Source organism: Schistocerca serialis, chromosome 5 (assembly GCF_023864345.2).
Source record: "Schistocerca serialis cubense isolate TAMUIC-IGC-003099 chromosome 5, iqSchSeri2.2, whole genome shotgun sequence".
Taxonomy (NCBI): Eukaryota; Metazoa; Arthropoda; class Insecta; order Orthoptera; family Acrididae; genus Schistocerca; species Schistocerca serialis.
Genome location: NC_064642.1, coordinates 667,929,252 through 667,952,499, shown reverse-complemented (window position 1 = coordinate 667,952,499; position 23,248 = coordinate 667,929,252). Strand labels below are relative to the sequence as shown.

Genomic DNA, 23,248 nt, shown 5'->3' with positions numbered 1-23,248 from the left:
CGTGTCCAGTTTGTGGTCAAGAAATTCACTATAGTCTCGCGGAGTGGCCGCACGGTCATAGGCGCCTTGTCACGAGTTGCGTGGCCCTCCCGCCGGACGTTCGACTCCTCCCTCGGGCATGGGTGTGTGTGTTGTCCTTAGCGTAAGATAGTGTAAGGTAGTTTAAGTAGTGTGTAAGTCTAGCGACCGATGAGCTCAGCAGCTTAGTCCCTTAGCAATTCACACAAATTTTTGAACAATCACTATACAAAACGTCATAAGATTTTCAAAGGACAATGTTAAAGTGCCGAATGATGGGAACCCTGGCAAGGTATGTTATTTGACAACAATGTACTACGGCGGCCCACTTGTTACAAGGTGAACAGATTGGCGTTCCACTGCGATTTCGAACGGGTAGCACTAATTATTATGGCTGAACGACTTCTCCGGTGTAGAAAAAATATGCCATATACCTGAGATCGGCCTGGCGTCTAGGAAAGTGCTTACTTGAGGAGACGAAGCTGATTAGCTATTTGTGGTACCGCCAGGCTTATCTATGAAAAGTGAAAGGATAGGCGACTAGGTGTTGGACGTCATAGCAACCTGGAGACTGGAAGCAGGATAGACGGCGATCTGTCGCAGATCTGACGACAGAATACAGTGCTGATGCAGGCGCAATTGTTTCGGAGTACAAAGGTCGACACACATTGCTGAATATGCGTCTCCGCAGTAGATGACCCCTACGTATTCCTATGCTGATACAGCACATCGTGAATTACGACTGAGAATGATTGGGCACTGGATTTTTGAGCCTAGAAGGTGGATGCCGTTGCTTTTCTGCAGTTTAGTACAGTCGTCAAAAATGATCTTGTAAAAGACGTAATTTGCTGTTGTATATGAAGTATAAAATGCTGAATTGTTATGACTGTCACGTATTCTCATTGTAACATTCGACACGAAACATATACAGGGTGATTCAGTAGCCGCTACCAATGGCATTTTATGCAACCCGCACTATGAATCAGCAACAGTGACCAGCCAACACGTAATCGATAAAAGTTCGCTTACAGAGCTTCGGACGGCTTTTAGCAAGTGGAATACAAGCGAGGGTTGACCATAAGCTATACAATATTTTTTATTCAAGATATACCTTATTTCAGACACACTTATCGAATTGTCCCTAATATCTCTTTGTATAATAACGGAGCAGTCATACAGGTTTTGGTGTCTCTGTAAGTTAATTACGTGTATAGTACTTAATCTTTCGTAAGTGGTTCAGAAATGTTCCCTTATAAAGGTTGTTTCACAATCGGAAACAATGAAATTTTCAGGACATACGGTACCAAAACGGTGTGGAAGTAACAACTTTTCAGTATAAAACCGAATGAAGAATTTAATATTTGGCTTTTTGCATTAATGAAATATAAAGAACTTTCATAAACAAAATTGTACAACAGGTCTGAAGTATTTTCGTGTACTTTACCAGTTATTCTGCGGCATTATTGACAATATGCTTCACGTCTCTATAGCGAACTGGCCAACAACATTTATCTGTCACTCAAGATTACACAAAACGACATCGGTTGCTGTAAACGAATCATGTTGTACGTTTCTGAGATATCAGCCACTGGAATTGTACTGCAACTATCGACATATGCAGACTTATAGATCATAATTGATTGATATGGCACGGTATAAGTCTCTGCAGTCACGTACTGTGCGGCTGGTCCCGGCGGAGGCTTGAGACCTCCCTCGGGCATGGATATGTGTGTCTGTCCTTAGGATAATTTAGGTTAAGTAGTGCGTAAGCTTAGGGACTGATGACCTTAGCAGTTAGGTCCCACAGGATTTCACACACATTTGAACATTTGATATGGCAAATAGTAATCAACTGTGCAATCTTATTAATGCTGACTCTTAATCTAACGTGAATGAGTGCTCTGTTTTCCAAATTTTTTATGAATGTGCATGTAGTTTTTCTATTATTGGACAATACATAACTCTGCGTAAGTGTGCTGTAATTATGTTCTTCGTCAGATGTTTTGACAATTTTTGGTTAGTATTTTATGTGCCGTTCATTTCATTTATTACTTTTACCTCCAGTGGTAATATCACAGATTTTGTTGTTTAAAACTATTCATTTTATTGCTTAGTATGATTATGTAAAGGATTTGTGTTAGTATCTGACATTTTATCAAGCGACATTTTTTCGTAAACGTGTACAGTCTTAGATATAAAAACTGACCGCCGGCTGGCTGCCACAGAGACTAAGTCTGAGTCGTTCACATAAGTGGCCAATGAAACTGACCGCCCCTGACAACGCTAAGTCCAGCCATATGCACGGTCTGGCAACACTGTAAGACACGGAAGTGTCAGGATGAAGTGTTGTCTACTTCCGAGATATTATGGTGTTCAGTGAGCCCATGGTCTGTTGGTAATCGTCGTACCATCAGAACTTATATTCGCGTCCAACTGTTTTTTTTTTTTTTTTTTTACCACATTTAGGCCCTCGTCTCAAGTTATGACTGATTGAACATCGAAGATAATTCTTTTCATATTCTACCCACCAGTAATTACAAATACTTCCAGAAACAATTTCGCAGGACAGCGTGTGGCAGCGTCGCGATCACAACAGCTTACGCTCGAGCGTTTCCTTACGTTGCCGCGGCTACCGGCCACCGGCCAGACGCTACTCACCGCCTGAAATCGGGCGCCGCCGAAGTGAATGCGGCGCGACGCTGTCAGTATATGTATCAACCGTCATTTTCTAATTTGAAGCTCTAGTTGTCATCTTACAGTTAAGCACTGGATTTTACATACTTGAAAATCGTGAACTACGGTTAAGAGTTGCAAAATCGGGTCGTAAGTGGAGAAAGATGTAACTTGGGCAACACAATATTTACTTTTGGTATAATAGACGTCTGAGTGCAGTGGAGGCAACTCGAAACATTTGAACTGTGTGTAAAGCGAGTGCTTTTGGGAAAAATGCTCTACAAAATACATTCTTGTTCCAACAAAGATCGTACTGGCAAGAATGATTTTCCACACTAAGGAAGTCTCGACTACTGATATAACTGATGGATTACCATTTAACCATCATGCGACATTTGCATTCAACGGGAAAGGCTTAGAACTCTTCTGTAGGAGTACTGCATGCTCTAATTCGAAACAACAAAAAGCAGTGGAGTGATTATTATTGCAGTTTTGCTTGAACGTCATCAGGTGGCTCATTGAGCAATCCTATGTAATACTGTAAAGGGTGATGAGTTATGATGCCTTTATCGTTAACTTTCTAAGAAGGAATGAAAGGCTGAGCCCTACCAAAAGACGTAAACTCGAGCAAAGAGTAGTGTGAACATAATATTTTCCATATGATAGTTCCAGAAGTGTGTTTTGCACTACGAATTCTTCCCCAAGTGTGTATCCATCACAGCTGGAATTTGATGCCAACAACTGAGACACCTCTCGGTTGCAGTGAAAATCGACCGACAAAACTACATCACGTGTGCTACTGCATGATAACGCTCTCTGTTGATTTGAGAGACAAAACTATCCAGGATATTGGTAGGGAAGTTATCTCTCAGGCACTTGGATTGACAGGGAAATCATCTCTCAGGCACTTCTTTCTCTCATTGCATTGTGTGTGTATTGAACTGGGGACCTAGAGAAGACGGAGACGCTTCGTCCCGCCATAGACTTCAGTGGTACGCAACGCCACAGCAGGCCACAGCAGTACATCCACACCACCGCCGCCCAACACCGAAACCAAGTTTATTCTCTGATCGTATACTCGTAAACATTTACATTTCCCGCTCTTGATCGAATAACGGTCAAGATAATTTATTTCTAGACGAAAATGCTCTTCGAACTACAGTGGTTTAATGACATCGTTATAATCAGTAGCTTTCTACAGGCGTAGAATTCGTAAACTAGTTTAGCACTGTCAGATTCTTTTAGATATTGTGAAAGAATATACTTTTGCTGATTAATTTCTTTTTCATGATTACTGTTACGTTCAATAAACTAATGGAAAACGCTATTAAAATATCCACTGTACTAATAAAAATTAAGTTTAACTTACTATAGAAAAATAACGACGGAAGTCTATTTTAATAAACCATAAAGTGTCTGTAAGACAATTGTGCGTATTTTGACACGAATTAGTAGGATATTAATGACTTTTGACTTCGAAAAGGTCTGTATTTTCTTCATGTTTTGTATCATATTCAGGTATTATGAAAATGTGGCCGTTCACAGATATAATTATGTATTCACAAAAACAAAACAAAAGTGGCATTATGAATTTTGCGGTACTATAAGGTTTTCGCTCCTACACTAAGGGGTACTAAAAGTAGCAATACGAATTTCCCTCGCGCGTTGTCCTACGATTCCATTATTGAGTTTCTATTTGCCTACTTGTAGCTTGCTAAAAAGTAATTAAAAATGCGGTTTTCAGCGAGTCCCGAAAGGTGAACGTAAGCAATTGGCACCTGGCAGGCAAGCAAGTTACCTCAGAGCTAGCGAAGAGTTGCGACATGTGTGTTTTACTTATTGGCCCAGTAGCCGCTATGACAGATAAATCGCAATAGAAGGAATGAGTGTAGTATTATTTCCCGTGTGGAACAGTTTTCATGGACTCAAAAGCATTAACTGACATCCTTATATCACAGCTCAAGAGAAAATCTCTAACATTATTCAAGTGAAATGACACGATTATATCAAGTGAATTTAGCACCATAGTTCTATGCCATCCTGCAATGTTGCTAAGTTTCAGTTATACTTCCAGGAAGGATACCAGCTGATGTGTTCCGTGAGTGACCTCGGAAGTGACTATAGCTTCGTCTCAAAGTTGTGGGTGGCAAGGGCTGGAGTAACCTCATTATGCATCAATGAGTGTTATTCGCATTTCTGTAACTAGGTTTAGGGAATATAGTCTAATTACTTGTAATACATCGACGCACTAAGTGAAAACGAAACATCATAAATTAATAACTGCGACAATTATTAGTGTTTTACTGCCTTAATCGGACCGAAACCTTGAAAGCGTATTCACCAGATGCGGTTCACAATTTTGGAGCTTCTCCAGTGGTTGAGTTGGCAACGTATCTTTGCTATACAAAATTACTATTGAGCTCACTATTGTTGGCACAACAGCCACAAAACAGGCTTGACCTGGTCCTTTTTGTCAGCTTTTCTGACGGATATTCTGCTGTTGCTGGAAACGTGAAGACTAAAAGATGAATTCGAATATTCCATATGGTGAAAATCTATTCATCTAGCTGCAATCATCAAAAAATAGTTACGACAAGCGACAGAAAAATGTCTGTGAACCAACAATTAATAATGCAGTCACAATTAGTGGAATCTGGCAAACTCCATCTGTCATCTGATATTGTGAAAACTACTTTTTTCATCTGCACAGCACCGTAGTATGAACTCAAGGGTTTCATAGAATTCCTATAATTAATTCCGTTGTGATCGTTTCCTATGACAGTAGAGGAGGACCAAAAGCATCTGACTTGAAATATAATTTTCCAGCGGGTTAGGAATCTTTGATTACAGTTACAGTATCACATTCAGTGGGGTATCAAAAATGTGAGCATTCAGTCATTGCTGTGGTATATGCTAGGGTAGAAAGAAGCAGGTTTCCCACAAAATAAATGATGAGAAAAACTGTAATTAACCCATAAGTAAATTTTCCAGATCGCTGTCACTTACTAAACATGAATGGTTCATAAAATTACAACTATATCTGCTGAAATGAGTAGGTTAATGCAACTTCAGTCCTCAGTCCGTCACTATCACTGAGACACCAAACATTTTCCGAATAGCACTTAAGGTACAAGTATGTTTGTGTGTGTGTGTGTGTGTGTGTGTGTGTGTGTGTGTGTGTGTGTGTGTTTGTTTGTTTGTTTGTGTTTGTGTGTGTCGTGTCCATTCTTTCGGACACGTCCGAAACAACAGACACTACGATTCGAAACAGACAGTCTTGTTAATCAATTAAATATTGAAGGACAGAAGTCCAGGCTGATCCATCTTCGGCGGGAGATGAAAATTTGTTCCTGACCAGGTTCTAACTCGGATTCGGTGTTCAAAAATGGTTCAAATGGCTCTGAGCACTATGCGACTCAACTTCTGAGGTCATCAGTCGCCTAGAACTTAGAACTAATTGAACCTAACTAACCTAAGGACATCACACACATCCATGCCCGGGGCAGGATTCGAACCTGCGACCGTAGCGGTCACGCGGTTTCAGACAGAAGCGCCTTTAACCGCACGGCTCCACCGGCCGGCTCGGATTCGGTGTGTCAGAAAGAACAAGCACCACACATATATGCATTTACAGGGTGTTTCAGGAGGAATAGTAGACATTTTAGCAGGTGGTAGTGTAGACGAATTGCATAAAAATTCCATATATAAGTAGCCACTTTTTATTGAGTACAGAGATACAGCTGTTATTACTTAGCCCCAACAAACTCAAGGCAAAGGCAAATGAGGGCGTTCAAAGTTGATTTTCAAAAATTCCCCATCAACTTGAATGGACTAGTGACTTCTCTTGATAACACCACGTGTAGCTCTTCTGAGGTCGTCTTTGCGTTCTTTTATGAGGGCTGCACTATTCACAATCCGAACAACAAAGGAGGTGGCTTACAAAACACTCGTTCGACCTATACTTGAGTATTGCTCATCAGTGTGGGATCCGTACCAGATCGGTTTGACGGAGGAGATAGAGAAGATCCAAAGAAGAGCGGCGCGTTTCGTCACAGGGTTATTTGGTAACCGTGATAGCGTTACGGAGATGTTTAAAAAACTCAAGTGGCAGACTCTGCAAGAGAGGCGCTCTGCATCGCGGTGTAGCTTGCTCGCCAGGTTTCGAGAGGGTGCGTTTCTGGATGAGGTATCGAATATATTGCTTCCCCCTACTTATACCTCCCGAGGAGATCACGAATGTAAAATTAGAGAGATTAGAGCGCGCACGGAGGCTTTCAGACAGTCGTTCTTCCCGCGAACCATACGCGACTGGAACAGGAAAGGGAGGTAATGACAGTGGCACGTAAAGTGCCCTTCGCCACACACCGTTGGGTGGCTTGCGGAGTATAAATGTAGATGTAGATGTAGAACGATCAAATCGGCTCTTGGGTTTAATTTCTCTTTATAGACTTCGCCTTTCAGTCATCCCCACAGGCAAAAATCCAAAGGTTTAAGGTCCGGGGCATTGGTGGCCAAGAAAAGTGCCCACATCTACTGATCTATCCTCCGGGAAATGTTAGGTTAGGATGATGTGTCACCTGATGACTATAATGTGCAGGAGCCCCGTCATACTGGAGGAACGTACGCATTCCTGTAGCCAAAGTAACCTCTTCCAATAATGCTGGAAGGTCATTTTCAACGAAGTGTAAACAACGGGCTCCTGTAAGGACCAACAAACGAAACGAAACCACGCGAGGTGGCAGCACGGTTTGAGGCGCCTTGCCACGGACTGCACGGCCCCTCTCGCTGGAGGTTCGATTCCTCCCTCGGGCATGGGTGTATGTGCTGTTCTTAGCATAAGTTAGTTTAAGTAGTATGTAAGGCTAGGGACCGATGACCTCAGCAGTTTTGTCCCTTAGGAATTCACACATTTTTGAAACGAAAATGCATTGGACACTTGTTACATCGCATTTTTTCTGCAATTTGCATTTACTACGACCTCCTACAATATTTACCATTCCTCATGAAACAGCCCGTATAATTATCCAGGTCTCAACGGGACATTGAGAGTTTTCAGTGCGAGACGCACGTCACCGTCCGAACCCTCGTCGCGGGAATACAGTGAGGCTGTGAGTGAGTGGAATAATGGCCGGCGGGTGGTGGGGGGTGGGGGGGAGGTTAGGCGTATGCAGTAAGCGGCAAAGGTGGGAATTTGCATCTCCCGCAGGGAATTTGGTCGTTGTGTCCTGATAGTGCAATGATCCGCGCGCCAGCCTAGTAAGCAAGAGGTCCAGGTTCGAACCCCGACTGGCACAAATTTTCATTTGTCGCCGTTGCTGTATTTCACCGCCCTGCGACTGTATGGACGTCTGTCCTTCTTTATTTAGAATGCAATTGGTTCAAATGGCTCTGAGCACTAAGGGACTTAAAATCTGATGTCATCATTCCCCTAGAACTTAGAACTACTTAAACCTAACTAACCTAAGGACATCACACACATCCATGCCCGAGGCAGATTCCGAACCTAGAACCGCTCGGCCACACCGGCCGGCGGATGCAATTGTTTTTTGAGGCAATACAGAAGATTTACGAACATTTGTCTTGTCACCAATGTAACGGGACTTCAATGGTATCCATTTCATAGGCATTGCTTTGTGATGGCGCTTATCCATGTCATATACACGCGAGTCAGATTTTATCGCATATTTAGTCAAATAACAAATGTTCAGTATATTCGTAAAGAGTACAAGCAGGATTGCAGCGAGCTGATCACTTAACCAAGTGCAACATAGAGTACCTGTGTAGTGAATCATTTCCGCTGCACAGCTGACAGCAATATTTGTCAAGCAATTCAATGCAGAATTAATGTAATACCTGGAGGATGATCTCTGTTGTCATACTATTTCATTAGCAGCTCGCAAATGGAGCACTATGTTAGTAAAATCTAATTCAAATGGTTCAATGGCTCTGAGCACTACGGGACTTAACATCTGAGGTCATCAGTCCCCTACTACTTAGAGCTACTTAAACCTAACTAACCTAGGATTCGAATCTGCGACCGTAGCGGTTGCATGGTTCCAGACTGAAGCGCCTAAATGATATTACTCAACCTGTTACGCACAATAACAGAAGGATCATTCTGATGAAAAACTTGATGACCGCAAGTCTTTAAATAAGAACCTGCGAGCAGTAGTAATGCATGAAAGGAAACTGACCGTTGGACAAAAGAATGGAGAAGTCCCTGCTTTTTGCGTTTCCGATAGAGTCTACGATGAGAATCTGGTGTCACATTATGCCTCAGAACCCTAAACTGTTTAATTTTCACTTCATACTAAAACGAAAGCTATGATATGAAAATAGGAAATGACTTACACAGTTCTCAGAAACTTTAGTTTTCTTTGTTTATTTTCACACTTCATACAAAACAAGGGGGCTGATATGAGAGGAGGAAATGAAGTATACGCTGCCAAGACAATATTTCCTTGTGTGCTGTTATTGCGTGCATGAAAGCTCTGAACTTAATTTTTGTGTGTTGGATCACCACACATTAGTTTGTTAGAAGGTGCCTATTTTCTTGGGATTCAAATAGAGTGCACATTTCATCACTGGTTAATATTCTGATGACTACTCGTTCCAGTTTCTCCGTGGTACCTGTGAGCAGAGTCTCACGTTGGTTACTATAAGAACATGCAGGTAGTGGTGTCCGCTCACTGCAGTCAGAGCCAAGCTGATTTCTTTTTGTTTGCGCCGAAACGTCTGCTGCAGTGTCCACGCTCAGCCAACATAAACAGATCGCTGCGGTATTTAGCACTGATAATTGCTACACATGTCACGAACCGCGACATGAGCGCACTGTCTCTGCTAACGACACTATGGAGTTAATACATCTCACTTTCTTAACGTAATATGCGGGACATGGGTTGGGAAAAATGCAGTTTGTAGTACCTAGCCATTGCATTAAAATACTTTACACTTACGTTTGGTGCTATATTTATTGTTGCTAGTCTCTCTAATGTTAATAGTATTGATTCAGATTGTGTATGAACACGGTAACACACACACACAGTCATTGACTCCAGTGCGATTGATGACTACTGTCTGTTGAACAACACATGCGCCAATCAGTTACGCAGATACAATACAAGCGAAAGGTGTCTCAGCTGTTGCCAACAAAATTTCAGCTGTGATGGACACGCCCTTGGGGAAGAATTTGTAAGGTATAATATTCATTTGGAAGTATCAGATGGGAAATATTATGTTCAGACTATTCTTTGCTCGAATTTACGTCTTTTGGTAGGGCTCAGCCTTTCATTTCTCCTTAGGACAGCAACGATAAAGGCATCATAACTCGTCACCAGTAACAACATTGCACAGGAATGCTTAACGTGCTACCTGATGATGTTCAAGCAAATCTGCAATAATAGTCACTCCATTGATTTTTGATGTTTCGAATTACTGCGTGCAGTACTCTACAGAAGAGTTCTGAGCCTTGCCTGTTGAATGCAAATGTTGCATAATGGTTAAATGGTAATGGATCATATATATCAGAAGTCGAAACTTCCTTAATGTGGAAAATCATTCTTGCCAGAATGATCTTTCTTCAAAGAAGAATATCTTTTCTAGCGTATATTTCCCAAAGGCACTCGCTCGACACATAGTTCAAATCTTTCGAGCTGCCTCCTATGTATTCATCCCTCTATTATACCAAAAGTAAATACTGTGTTGCCAATGTTACACCACTTTCCACATGCGACCAAATTTTGCATTGCTTAACCGTTGCTCACGATTTTCAAGTACGCAAAGTCCAGTTCTTAACTGCAAGATGACGACTAGAACTTCAAATTCGAAAATAACAGTTGATTCATACACTTCATTTGCTACCACGTTCAAAATTCAGGCAGTAGTCATCAATTCTGTAGAACGTTAGACTTCGATGGCTGTTCAGTCTTTTTCTTACGATTGCTTTCCCCTTGGCAGTCCTCTCCCGGAGATCTGAATGAGGTTATAGTCGGGAAACTTTTGTGAGTGAAGAGATTGTTACGAGAATTTTCAGTCGCAGGCATACGTCCCGTGCATGTACGCAATGTCTTTATTGGTTTCCATTACCTTCTGCATACTCATGCCGTGGATCATTGCCGTGTCTTCCACCTTTTTGGCGTAACTTCCACACCAAAAGAAAGAGAGTGTCCTGAACTTCCGTCCACTTCTCCGCCATTTGTTACAAAGCCGTTGGCAGAATGAGGATGACTTCACATGCTGGAAGTCTTCGGCAGCCATTGCTTACGAATTTGTATCAAAATTTAAACATTGGTAGAGTGGAACTCTGGGTCAAGGACGTTCTGATTACCACTCAAAGACGCTATCTTCTTTTTTCCTGGAGAATCCTAACAAAAAAAAACCTGCCTCTCTTCAGGCGATAGTGCCTGTCTATGCGTGTGAAAAGAACTAACCTATTATTAAAAGGGGAGAAGGAAAGGCATAATATATCTGGAAAGAACGTAAAAATGAAAGGAGTTGTGTAGGGGCCTTTTTATTTTGACATTTTGTTTTTATTCTTTTATTTTAGTCTTTTTTATGTGCCAATATTCCGGGTGTCGCTCGCGCCTTCGGGTGGTGCAAAATCCAAACGTCTTTTTGAAATTGTAATGGAGATTGACTTTGCAGTTCCTACAGGAAACCTTTCGTCAAAATAAGCATCAGTATCTCATGGTTTCGGCGTTACAACTGGAAGGACGGTCATGAAAGATGTTCACTGATATCTTTACACCTTTAAAATTCATTTTATTCCAATCACTGGTTCTTCGATGCACTGATTGAACAGTAGAGTTGGTAGATTACATCTCTGTCTTACACCCTATTTAAACCGATCACTTCATTCTTGGACTTCCAGTCTTATTGTTCCCTCTTGGTTCTTGTACATAATACACACAATTTTTCTGACAATTTCGACAATTTTCTGTTATTTTACATGGTCGAAACCTGATTTCCCTGTCGACCTTTAGTTTCTCTTCCAGTTCCAACCACAACGTCAGAGCTCCTTCTCTTGTACCTTTAGCTTTCATAAATCCAAGCCGATCCTCATCTAATAAGTCCTCACTTTTCTTTTCCATTCTTTTGCATATTATTCTTGTTAGCAAATTGGATGCAGGAACTGTTAAGCTCATTGTGCGCTAATTATCGCATTTGTCGGCTCTTTATATCTTAGGAATTGTGTGGATGATCCGAAAATATTATGGTGTATCGTCAATCTCATACATTCTACATACTATTTTATTTTGTTGCCACATTCCTCAATGATTTTAGAAATTCAGGCTGAGTGTTATCTATCTCTTTCCACTTATTTGATCCGATCTGGTGCTAGATGGTGGGCGGGGCTTCACCTTCATAACTCATAGCGCTTTTACGTTGTTCAGCAGTTGACGAATGTGCCTTATGGTGTACAGTTCGTCTTCGCTCAGGCCTTCCGCTGATTACTGATGGGTATAAATATTTAGTATACTATCGTAATTTATAATGTCAGTTCTGTATGCCGTTAATATTTTCAATAGTTCCTGATCTCCTAGTAAAAAAACTATATTAACTTTTCTTTGACGGCTTCCGGTCTGAAGATCATCTATTTTAATTGAAAACGGTCACCACAGATACATTATCTTCTGCTTTGTGATCAACACTGATTTTCTCGTTATAACTGAGCGTAGGTCACTGTACTGAAAATGTGTTATGAAAAATCATTAACTATTTTGTACATCGAAACTTTCATCCAGTAGGGGACGTTTCACCTTCGCACTGCCAAAGGAGAGATCGTACTTTACACAAGCTTTCTGAGAGTATTAAAATCTTTGAAGATACTTCATAAATGTCACATTCAATATATTAGGGTTCAGTATCCTACCTGCATATCAATGTCTCTTTAAAAAGTATGTTTTTTAGATAAAAGTCACCAACAATTAATGATTTTTTTCTGATGGTTATCAAAGTATCCTATCACTGGTGGTACGTGATACTGAAAGTGTACTGGTATTGCTAAGATTGTGTTAAGAGATAGTGTTAGATTCTATACCATTCTTACACAACAGAACCTCTTTGAAAACGATGCTGTCAATACAAGTCAATAAAAATTAACATTATTTGCAGTGAAAGTGATAACGTTCTTTATAAAAGTAGTGTAACGTTCTTTATAAAATTTTTGTGTTTGTTTGCCAATTAATATCACATGCGTAATGTCTGTGCTATGCTAATTTACTGTGTGATGAGTTATTGAGCAAATGGTGTGCTTAATCAGTTTGACTGTACTTCAAAAAATTAAACAACTGGAAAACAAATACGCAATGCCGATATTGAAATCAGTCCTCTGAAATTTATCCAGTCCCGTGAGCACCGAGTTATATGGCCCCGTACCATAAACTGACAATATTCTTTGTGCAAATAAACAATGAAATAAATTTTCCTTAGCTCTAGAGTCGCAACAGATGTAATCTTGGTGTTCTGGTTTGTACACAGCAGGCATGAAAATATTCAATCTTGGCACAGCGAAGTGCAATGTCGGCCGCAAAATACCCACATACAAGTAATGTCAGTAGAGTGGGTGATAAATGAGTAATGTTGCAAATGTGCACTGAAAATACTGGCTATGGGCCAATCGTTGTGCAATGCTGCCTGCTTTGAAATTGTTAGAAACATTATTACATTTCTGATTCTGGCACATTAATAGTTTTCTGATCGAAAAATGGTTTCATTTAGAAAAACATTCATTGGATTTAAACAAACACGATGAGGAAGTGGATGAGGTACTGATAAGGGCTTATGCTGAGACTGAATGCTTCACTTTGAAAATTGTATTCAAAATAAAGTTTCACCACCGCAAAATCTGACATGAAACACTTTACATTAGATTCAAAATCAGTGAACTTTTCAACTGTTCTACAATTCTCACTTACTGTAGAAACTAAAAACACTTGAATTGTTACATAAGAAAAAGTCTGACATCGTTCGACAACATTGATTCCAAAATCTAACTTCTCTGCGTCAGGATAACAAAATACACCAAATATTAGAAATCGGTTTACCTAAGCCACCTCTATATTAAATCTGATGGAAAATACTTGGTTCCTACGTTTAAGGGTCAGTATTGTAAAATTCTGCCAAGCCACACATCGCTTTACTGCATAATTATAACTAAATACACAAAATTTCATTACTTTACAAATTTGTTCCAGTTGCTTTCCCTTTGAGTTGCAGGATAAATTCATTGCTCTTCTATAATTGCTATGAATCAATGGACAATATTTGTTAGCGATCAGTATCACTCCAATTCATGAAAGTTTATAGCCTTACAGTCTTATAGAAATAACTACCACCTAACAGTTACTAACTCTGTGTCAGTGCAAACAATATCATTAATCACTTCATTTTATAAAAACTGTATTGTGCTGTGACCATAGATCAACAACTAGATTCTCACAGCTAGCCGCTAGCTTGAAGTCTTAGACCCTACCTATGGCAGAGTGCAGCCGCAACTACTACTGCGTTCTCGCGCTCCCACTTGCAGTCGATTCTGCCACCCAGGCAACATCTTTGGTCCATTGGTGTGAAAGATACAATCCCTTCTACAAATGACAACGGTTTCAGGTTATATTTCATGAATTATATTAGAAACCCGGACTCCATGTACAAGTGGACCCCTCACAACGGACAGTAGCTCCCAGCCTCTTGGTAATACCGGTACATGGCACTGAAGATGCGTTTTTATTGTTAGGATTAATATACGATAAAAATTTTCAGCGCTGAAGTAAAAAGTGAAAGATGTAAGTCTACGGCGGGACTCCGACGTGTTAGGATGGACGGAGGTGGTGTGTAAGATTATTAGGAGAAAATCAGCTACAATTTCTAAGAACAATTTTTTTTAGTAGTTGTTGTTGTGGTCTTCAGTCCTGAGACTGGTTTGATGCAGCTCTCCATGCTACCCTATCCTGTGCAAGCTTCTTCATCTCCCAGTACCTACTGCAACCTACATCCTTCTGAATCTGCTTAGTGTATTGATCTCTTGGTCTCCCTCTACGATTTTTACCCTCCACGCTGCCCTCCAATGCTAAATTTGTGATCCCTTGATGCCTCAAAACATGTCCTACCAACCGATCCCTTCTTCTAGTCAAGTTGTGCCACAAACTTCTCTTCTCCCCAATCCTATTCAATACCTACATCTACATTTATACTCCGCAAGCCACCCAACGGTGTGTGGCGGAGGGCACTTTACGTGCCACTGTTATTACCTCCCTTTCCTGTTCCAGTCGCGCATGGTTCGCGGGAAGAACGACTGTCTGAAAGCCTCCGTGCGCGCTCTAATCTCTCTAATTTTACATTCGTGATCTCCTCGGGAGGTATAAGTAGGGGGAAGCAATATATTCGATACCTCATCCAGAAACGCACCCTCTCGAAGCCTGGCGAGCAATCTACACCGCGATGCAGAGCGCCTCTCTTGCAGAGTCTGCCACTTGAGTTTATTAAACATCTCCGTAACGCTATCACGGTTACCAAATAACCCTGTGACGAAACGCGCCGCTCTTCTTTGGATCTTCTCTATCTCCTCGAACCCATCTGGTATGGATCCCACACTGATGAGCAATACTCAAATATAGGTCGAACGAGTGTTTTGTAAGCCACCTCCTTTGTTGATGGACTACATTTTCTAAGCACTCTCCCAATGAATCTCAACCTGGTACCCGCCTTACCAACAATTAATTTTATATGTTCATTCCACTTCAAATCGTTCCGCACGAATACTCCCAGATATTTTACAGAAGTAACTGCTACCAGTGTTTGTTCCGCTATCATATAATCATACAATAAAGGATCCTTCTTTCTATGTATACGCAATACATTACATTTGTCTATGTTAAGAGACAGTTGCCACTCATTATTTACGTGATCTACTCACCTTATCTTCAGCATTCTTCTGTAGCACCACATTTCGAAAACTTCTATTCTCTTCTTGTCCAAACTGGTTGTCGTCCATGTTTCACTTCCATACATGGCTACACTCCATACAAATACTTTCAGAAACGACTTCCTGACACTTAAATCTATACTCGATGTTAACAAATTTCTCTTCTTCAGAAACGATTTCCTTGCCATTGCCACTCTACATTTTATACCCTCTCTACTTCGACCATCATCAGTTATTTTACTCCCTAAATAGCAAAAAAGAGCAGAAATCTGAAAAAATATCGCAAATTTTCGATGCACAATCAATCTTGGTCTGGACTCTGATGCATATGGACAGACGGGTGCATATAAGGAGTTAGTGAAAAAGTGATTATTTTTCAGAAGACAGATCTGTTTTCGTTGTGATTGACAGCATAATAGTTTCAGATCACAGAGACATCGTGTTGAGAAGAAGAAAATAGCACTAATGTGAGGAGTTGAGAAGAGTTCCGAAAACTTTACAAAACGATTGTTTCGCCATTGTTGTAGTAGCATACAGAAATTTCAAGAAAAAAACTAATTCTGAAGAACAGTGCAGAAACAGATATCGCAAGAGGTGAAGATTTGGAAGAGAGAAGAGCAACATTAGCCCAAAATTACAAGGGTGAAATTTTCCAAACAGCAGTGATAAAAATGAAGGGAGGCAGAAGCCAATAATACATTACCAGCATACAAACAAAAGGAATCCGGCAAAGAGAACTCAAATGTACTGTGATTTTTTCCTGGCAGTATTCGGAGTTACTTTGGACACAAAAAAGACTGCGAATTTTGCCCTTTCTATGGACTGTGTTACTTGCGGGAGCAAACTGCTGATCTTTTGTTTATTGATATGATGCAGGTTCGAAAGCTCAGTCAGAGTGAACACCAAAGCAGTGAATACTAATGGGATGACTTGTCATTTAAACATTTAGTTAAGAGGTCGTCCTTATTACTAGTACATATCTGTGTCCGTAATGGTAAGCTGTCATTCCGATCCTGCATCGTATACCGAAACAGTTTCAAATTTTTACAGAATGCATTCTGCCACGAGATGATGTTTGGACCAGCAGTAAAAATCTTTTATTTACGTTTTTGTCACACTTGCTTGTTACTTATACTAGTCACTAGACATGCACTGAAAGTTCTTATAAAAGAAAAATTCCACTAACATACGTGAGTAACGTCCGTACAGTACATAGCCAAGCAACAGACATAAACTTAGGTGACAAAATCTATGGGATAGCTATATGCACGTATACAGATGGCAGTAGTATCGTTTATACTATGTATAAAAGGATAGTGCATTGGCCTTGCTGTCATTCCCATTCACGTAATTCATATGATAAAGTTTCCGACGTGATTATGGCTGTACCACTGGAATTAACGGGACATGAATGCAGAATGGTGAAGGTAGACGCCTGGAACATTACATTTCAGATATCGTTAGAGAATTAAGTATTCCGAGATCCGCAATGTCAAGAGTGCACCGAGAATATCAAATTGCAGGCATTGCAATGCAATGACCGACGGCTTTCACTTAGTGGCCGAAAGTAGCGGCGTTAGCTTAGTGTTGTCAGTGCTAACAGATAAGAAACACTGCATGAAATAACCGCAGAAATCAATGTGGTATGTGAGCCGTGTGGCTCGATCAGCGATACTCCCACCACCGGTATGGGTTATCTTTCCGATGATGTGCGCAGAGCGCGCGGTGGCGCCACCTACCGGGCCGATCGGGAAGCGAACAGTCTACAAACATTCTGTTTTTAGATTGCTACAGTCAGTGTTAACCGCCGTTGAAAACAGTTTGGCTGGTCCATGTCTAAGTGCCGCCTGGTTATTGTATTTATATCACACGACGGAGTTAAGCTGGCCAGTTACTATAGATACACACGGATAAAATTTTCCCTGGATATATTTTGCTGCGAATTGCAATGACATTACTGTTACGTTTCTATCCGAAGTGATAGTGTGTCTGAGAGACACCTGTCTAACTCTATATGAGTAGTTTAACAATTTCTTACAACTTACAGAGAGGCCAGTGGTTATTGTTAGTTTAAATAGTTTGAAACAGATTCTGTTAACGAAAGTACGAGAATTCCTACAATGACAGTAAGTAGATAATCACTTCACTAAATGTGTAATAGGCCATAAGTGCCATGGTTTATGAATGTTTAAATTTTGAAGTAACTTGCTCTCACCTAAATGGTAATTTAAAAAGAAGTGTTGATGGTTTTATTGTTATTTGTCTTGTTTAAATGTTCCAAATAAATGTTCTGTGCTACTGTCGATGGTGATTGCCCGATGTGTCACTTGGTCCAGTAATACCACCCCCCAGCCTGTTGAGCTGAGCTAGTGTCGTTGTGTAAAAGTTGAATTTCATGCTGTGCTGACACATCAGTATGTGCGACGAACGTATCCGTTAGAACAGTGCGGCAAAAATTGGCGCTATTGGGCTATGGCAGCAGACGACCGACGCGAGTGGCTTCGCTAACAGCGCGACGTCGCATTCAGCGCCTCTCCTGGGATCGTGACGAAATCCTTCTGATCCTAGACGAGTGGAAAATCGTAGTCTGGTCGGATGAGTCCCGATTTCAGTTGGTAAGAGCTGATGGTAGTGTTCGAGTGTGGCCTAGACACACGAAGCCACGGGCACAAGTTCTCAACGAGGCACTGTGCAAGCTGGTGGTAACTTTGTATTGGTGTCGGCTGTATTTACATGGAGTGGACTGGGTCCTCTGGTCCAACTGAAACGACCATTGACTGGAAACGGTTATGTTTGACCACTTTTGAGACCATTTCCAGCCATTCATGTTCCCCTAGCATTGATGAAATTTTTATGGATAACAATGCACCTTGTCGAAACATTCTGGACGATTCGAGCGACTCATTTGGCCAGACAGACCGCAGCATCGAACATAGATTGGACATTTAGAAGTCACTTCGTCCACAAAATCCTGCAGTAGCAATACTTCGCAGTTATAGACGGCTGTAGAGGCAGCATGTCTCAATATTTCTGCAGGAGACTTCCAACGACTTGTTGGACCCAAGCCACGTCGAGTTGCTGCACTGTGCTGGACAAATGGAGATTCGACACGATATTAGGAAGCTCCCCATGACTTTTGTCACCTCAGATATTTGCAATTTCGTTCTCGTATTGTGCAGCTGGAGTCAGCCTAAACAATTACTGCACTTCCAGTATCAACAGAAACCATCGGTTACAAGCACGATACATTCAAAAGATGGACCTGTTGAGTGTATCATGCATGAAATAAGATTACTCCTTATCCGATGTGTTGTGTGGACGTTACCCATCTATGACAGTGGAATTTTGCGTCGATAAGAAATTTTACAGCAGGTCTTGTTTAAAAACGAACGGCTACGTTGGAAACTATTCACCAGACAACTGCAACAGAAATTTAAATGAAAAATTATTAAATATAAGCTGGTGGATCTGCTCCAACAAAATGTCTAAACTACATAAGCAGCAAAGCTTTATTTTCCCTTTTCTTAATTCATTTTCCTGTCGACAAGATATCAATCACAATCTAGCCTCGTTCCATAAACCGGTAAAACAGTTGTAATGCCAACACCAAATAACATCCAACTCGGTGACGAAGACTCAAAGTGAGGCAAATGAACATTCTAGCGATCCCTTTATTGAAACTAGCTTTGTCTGACAACGTTTGAAGACAGCATCATAACTGAAACTTCCTGGCAGATTAAAACTGTGTGCCCGACCGAGACTCGAACTCTGGACCTTTGCCTTTCGCGGGCAAGTGCTCTACCATCTCAGCTACCGAAGCGCGACTCACGCCCGACCCTCACAGCTTTACTTCTGCCAGTATCTCGTCTCCTACCTTCCAAACTTTACGGAAGCTCTCCTGCGAACCTTGCAGAACTAGCACTCCTGAAAGATAGGATACTGCGGAGACATGGCTTAGCCACAGCCTGGGGGATGTTTCCAGAATGAGATTTCCACTCTGCGGCGGAGGAGAGCTTCTGTAAAGTTTGGAAGGTAGGAGACGAGATACTGGCAGAAGTAAAGCTGTGAGGGCGGGGCCTCAGTCGTGCTTCGGTAGCTGAGATGGTAGAGCACTTGCCCGCGAAAGGCAAATGACCCGAGTTCGAGTCTCGGTCGGGCACACAGTTTTAATCTGCCAGGAAGTTTCATATCAGCGCACACTCCGCTGCAGAGTGAAAATCTCATTCTGGAAACATCCCCCAGGCTGTGGCTAAGCCATGTCTCCGCAGTATCCTTTCTTTCAGGAGTGCTAGTTCTGCAAGGTTCGCAGGAGAGCTTCTGTAAAGTTTGGAAGGTAGGAGACGAGATACTGGCAGAAGTAAAGCTATGAGGGCCGGGCCTGAGTCGTGCTTCGGTAGCTCAGGTGGTAGAGCACTTGCCCGCGAAAGGCAAAGGTCCCGAGTTCGAGTCTCGGTCGGGCACACAGTTTTAATCTGCCACGAGGTTTCATATCAGCGCACACTCCGCTGCAGAGTGAAAATCTCATTCTGGGAGCATCATAACTGACTGTTACATAGGTCTTGATCGTAAGAACTCTAATTCAGCGTTCATTAAGAAAACAATGAAACACATTTTTTATTGCATATTATATTATAATCAGATCAGCACAGATAGAATCTGTAATCTAACCGCATAATAGAAACTGTGGAAGTATTAGCGCTCGCGTATGAAGTATCACAATTTTCGTTTTATTTGGGAAATGAGTAATTACGGACGGAATCACTTTTCTGAAAACGTTTTTCTGTACTGGGGGAAGTACCGGTACACTTATGATTAGGAAGAACAAGATTAAAAGCAGAACTTATTACAACATATATCACAAAAATAATTGAACCTAATGACTACCTTACAGTTAATCTTTAACCTGCGGGTTATAATTTTTACTACTGAAGCGCCAAAGAAACTGGTACAAGGCTTACTTATTCAAATACAGGGGTATGAAAACAGTCACAATACGGGGATGCTGTCGGCAACGCCTATCTAAGACAAGTGTCAGGCGCAGTTAGATCCGTTACTGCTACTACAATGACAGGTTATCAAGATGTAAGTGATTTTGAACGATGGTGCTACATTCGGCGCACGAGAGATGAGACACATGATTACCGAGGCAGCGATGAATTGGAGATTTTCCCGTGCGACCAATTCATCAGTATACCGTAAATATGAGGAATCCGGTAAAAGAGCAAATCTCCGACATCGCTGCGGCCAGAAAAGTATCCTGCAAGAACGGAACCAACGACTGAAGAGAATCGTTCTACGTGACAGAAGTGCAACCATTACGCAAATTGCTGCAGATTTTAATGGTGGGTCATCAACAAATGTCAGCTTGCGAATCATTTAACGAATCATCGATATGGGCTTTCGGAGCCTAAGGACCACTCGTCTAGCCTTTCATAAACATTACCATGCATATCTATGATCCCTTACAACAGCTGTTCGGAAGAGATCTCCACCCACTCGTATTCTTACGGAGTTATGGACAGCCCTGCTATTTGTGGTGTCAGTTCCCTCGAGCACTATTCAGACATTAGTCGAGTGTATTCCACGTCGTGTTGCGACAGTTTTGAGGGCTCGTTAGGGCCATACACGATGAAACGTCCCCTTAGAAAAAATAATGAAAGATTGTGCTGATAAACCTTTTACGTTATTTGAATTTCAAGCAGCTGAGCAGAACTAAACGTACTCAGACATTTAGCTCTTTACTTATTCTCATCAACACTAAACTGACACACAATATTTTTAGCCCAACGCAATCTGATTCCCTACAAAAGAATGGCCCTGACTAACAATAACCTATACCTTTCATGAATCAATTACGTCACAAAAATCTTCGTTACTCAAACTACTGCAATACAGCGAGTGCCAATACTACCAGCTAAATAAAAGATTCTAACTATTGAAGTCACTAACTACTGATAGGCATAGTTAGCAAATGAAAGATTTTGATAAAGAACAAACAATGTATTTACTTTAATAGTGTTCAAAAGTCATAATATATATCAGTTCATGACATCCAGTCTTCAAAATATACTGTCTCTGATGGACACACGTCCAGATCATCCACTCTAAAAACTCCGCCATCTCTCTCCCCGCATTCACCACTGCTGGTGGCTCACCTCCAACTGCGCAACGCTACGCGCTGTTAACAGCCAACTGCCCAACACTACAATAGGAAATTCTAACAATGCAAACCAGCCACAGACTGCACACAGCACAGCCAGTGATTTTCATACAGAGCGCTACTTGGCGTTACCAATATAAAAACCTAAACAGCCTATTTACAACGACATTACGCAGGAATTTAATGAACCGGGTTCGTAGTAGTAGTAGCAGTAGTAGCTTTATTCATCCATAGATCTTTTTTCAAAAGGATATAGGACATGTCAAAGTATTTACAAATTTAGAACAATTTAAAATAAGCTAATTCGTATACACATATATTTACAGACTTCTAGTTCGAGACAATCATTAGATTTGGGGTTAAGTATTTCTAGAAAGAAAAACCGAAGGAAAAAAACAAAGTGAAGGTGTTATGTGGAATGTTGGATATTTAATAATCATTATTATTATTATTTATTTCTATAAATTTTTTATCAAACTCCTACTCTGTTTTAGCTAAGTATATTTTGGCACTTTCTTTAATCTCTTTTGGTAATTTATTGTACAGTTTTATTCCTTTGTAGAAAATGCTGCTTTGAGTTTTATGTACATTTTTTCTTGGTTAATGTGAGTCTATTTCTTGTTGCATGGTCATGGACAGAGCTGTTTGTGCAGTAATTACCAATCTCATTTTTGATGTGTACAACTGACTGGTAAATTTATTCACATGGAGCAGTTAAAATCCCCACTGTTCCGAACAGATCTTTACAATGACCTCAAGTAGTATTTTTGGTTATTATTCTTATGGCTCTTTTCTGGAGTTTTAAAATGGTGTTCATATTTTGTGCATTTGTTCCTCAAAAAAGAACTCCATAGTTAAGAAATGAGTGTACATATGAATAATATGTAACTAAAAGACACTGCAAGTTACACACTGATGAGAGGATTCTAAGGGCATAACATGCTGATGACATTCTGTTTGCAAATACCTTTCTGTGTTCACACCACTTCAACTCAGAATCAATATTCATTGCTAGAAATTTTGCATTTGTTACACAGTCTATAGAGGTACCATCTACATTTACTTCAACATTGTCATTTTTCCTCTTCAAACTGAACTTAATGGCATTAGTTTTCCTTATGTTCAATGTCACTTTATTACTTATACCATTCATGAACTTCCTTGAGAGTTTCATTTGTTTTCTCGGCAAGGAGTTCTCTTGTTTTCTCAGTGACTATAATATTGCTGTCATCAGCGAAGAGGATTTTTTCACCGTGAATAACACTACTGAGAAAGTCATTGATGTATATCAGGAACAGTATTGGTCCTAATATGCCACCTTGCGGAACCCCTATTTTAATATTTCTCTCGTAAGAGTCGTCATGCCCATTTTCTCTGGTGTTTCGGTAGATAATCTCAATTTCGTTTTGGCATTTTGCAGCTGGAGTCAGCCCAAACAATTATTACTCGTCAAGCCTTTCGTGCAACGTCCATTG

At 40.8% G+C, this 23,248-nt stretch overlaps 1 protein-coding gene across 1 annotated transcript in view; it reads right to left on the bottom strand.

Annotated features, from left to right (window-relative positions):
• LOC126482171 (synaptogenesis protein syg-2-like) overlaps window positions 1-23,248 on the bottom strand; it is a 422,853-nt gene that overhangs the window by 192,406 nt on the left and 207,199 nt on the right. The gene's annotated exons all lie outside the window — the stretch shown is intronic.